This window comes from Cricetulus griseus, unplaced genomic scaffold, assembly GCF_003668045.3.
Source record: "Cricetulus griseus strain 17A/GY unplaced genomic scaffold, alternate assembly CriGri-PICRH-1.0 unplaced_scaffold_493, whole genome shotgun sequence".
Classification (NCBI taxonomy): Eukaryota; Metazoa; Chordata; class Mammalia; order Rodentia; family Cricetidae; genus Cricetulus; species Cricetulus griseus.
In genome coordinates this window covers 17,198-19,675 of record NW_023277245.1, presented here as the reverse complement: position 1 = coordinate 19,675, position 2,478 = coordinate 17,198, and the positions used below count along the sequence as shown (strand labels likewise).

At 39.5% G+C, this 2,478-nt stretch overlaps 1 pseudogene; it reads right to left on the bottom strand.

The window, feature by feature from the left end:
• Window positions 1–8: 8 nt before the first annotated feature.
• LOC118237657 lies at window positions 9–1,073 on the bottom strand (annotated as a pseudogene).
• Window positions 1,074–2,478: the final 1,405 nt, after the last annotated feature.

The following is a 2,478-nucleotide window of genomic DNA, read 5'->3' as shown; positions in this document are numbered from 1 at the left end:
TCATCAGTTCCTTTCAAAAGCATGGCATCATCTTTGGGGACAATGACCTCTCCAAATTTTCCTAAATCATGACCTTGAAAATCATCAAGATTTAGTTTTAGCCCCTATTCTCCAAATTGCGCACCACCAGTAGCAAGAGCCGTATCTTTAAGCTTATTCTTCCTATTGTCCTCAAAACCTGGAGCTTCAACTGCTACGACCTGAAGACCAGCTTTTAGCCTGTTCAAAACCAGTGTGCTTAGAGCTTCTCCATCAACATCTTCAGCAAATATCACCATTTGTTTCCTATGAGCATTAGCTTCATGAGCAGGTGTAACGGACTGGACAATAGAAATTTTCTTTTCACTCAACAGAGCATAAGCATCTTGGAATTCTCATTTTTGACTTATTGATGTCTGAGAAATACATCTTCTTTCAAACTTCATGCCTTCAATAATTTCTAATTCATCATTCAGGTTATTTCTATCCTTCAGTGTGATGACGCCTTTCCCTCCAACATGTTTCATTGCATCAGATATGATGTTTCCAATATCTATGTGTCCATTTGCAGAAATTGTAGCAACCTGAGCAATTTCTTCATGGGTTGTCACATGTTTAGATTGTTTTGTTAGTTCAGCAATTACAGCATCAACAGCCAACATCACACTTCTCCAGATTTCTACTGGATTAGCCCCTTTGCTGATCTTCTCAAAGCCTTCCTTGGCAATAGAACGTGCCAGAACAGTAGCAGTGGTAGTGCCATCCCAGCCTCTTCATTTGAGTTATTGGCAACATCTTGAACAAGTTTAGCTCTGATATTTTTTGTATTTATCCTTTAGATCAATTGCCTTTGTAAAAATGACCCCATCTTTTGTTACTTTGGGACTTCCTCAACTCTGTTCAATCATCACTGTTCTTCCCTTTGGCCCCATTGTAACAGCTACAGCATCGGCTAAAAGGTCTACAACTTGAAGCTTTAAGGATCAAGCATTTGCACCACATTTTACATCTTTGGCATAGGCCCGAGTGACATGAGGAGCCAGCGCCCGGGACACTGGTCTCATCTGGCAAAGGAGTGTGGGTACTCAAAGCATTTCTGCAGGGTGGCTTCGGGAGGGCGCTAGGCGAAGCAGGCTGGTGGCGGCGAGTGAGGGCGATTATTTGGTGTTTTGTTGACTGGTTTCTTCAGTTCTTTGTATGTTTTAGAAATTTGCCCTTGGCTAGATGTGGGGTTGGTGAAGATCTTTTCCCATTCTTTGCACTGCTGTCTTATCTTGTTGATTATGACTTTTGCCTTACAGAATCTTGTCAGTTTCAGGAGGCCCAGAATGTCTAAAGAAAAAACACCATGACAGTTTCCATAGATTTTTTTTGTCCAGTGAGTAGTACTCCATTGATTAAATGTATCACATTTTCTTTATCCATCCTTTAGTCGAAGGACATCTTAGTTGTTTACAGATTCTTGCTATTACAAACACTGCTGTTATGAACATAGCTTTACAGATGTTGGTGTTGTATGAATGTACATCTTTGGGTAAGTGCAAAGAGTAGAATTACTAGATGGTGAAGAAGACTGATACCGAATTTTCAGAAAAAAGTCCATACTGACTGCCAAAATGATTGTACAAGTTTTCACTCCGAGCAGCAACAGAGAAATGTTGCCTATTCTCCAAAACCTCTCCAGCATAAACTGTGTGTGGTGATTTTTTTCTCTAACTCTTCTGGCAGGTGTAAGATGATATCTCAGAGTTGTTATGATTTACATTTCTCCAAATGCTAAGGATGTTGAGTATCTTTAAGAGATTTTATTCCTTTATTGACCAGACTAAATTCTCAATGGACCAACGACTTCAATATAAATTCAGCCACATGAACCACTTAGCATAGTAATTGGGAGGTAGCATTGAATGAATTTGTATATCAGACAACTTCCTGAACATAACAGTAGCACAGACACTCAGATGGTCAATTCAGTAATGGGGTCTCTTGAAACTGAGAAGATTGTGTAAGGCAAAAGGCATAGTCAGCAAGAAAAGACAGCAGCCCACAGAATGGGAAAAGATCTTCACTAAACCCACATCTAGCCAAGGGCTGATATGCAAAGAACTGAAGAAGCTAGTCACCAAAACACCAAATAATCCAATTAAAAGGTGGGGGTACTGAACTAAATAGAGAATCTACAATAGGTTTTTACTTCTTATGGAAGACAAAAATCTACTAATAAAAGATTTGGAGCAGGTCCTTCATAGACTGTTTCTGAACAGCTCCAGTTGCTTGGAAATGCCCAAACATTTTGTCATTGTATCATATGGAGTATCAACTCCATTGTATGGTGATATTAAATATTGTACCATGTCACATACCTTAGGATATTAAAATCCCCAAGTGTAAAACTACATCTCATTTGCTCCCTGTTTCTAGGGCCCATGATATGGGCAGAGAGTTTTCTGTCAGAGTTGCCAGGAAACACTTATGAGGTGTCTGTAGGTATCTATTACA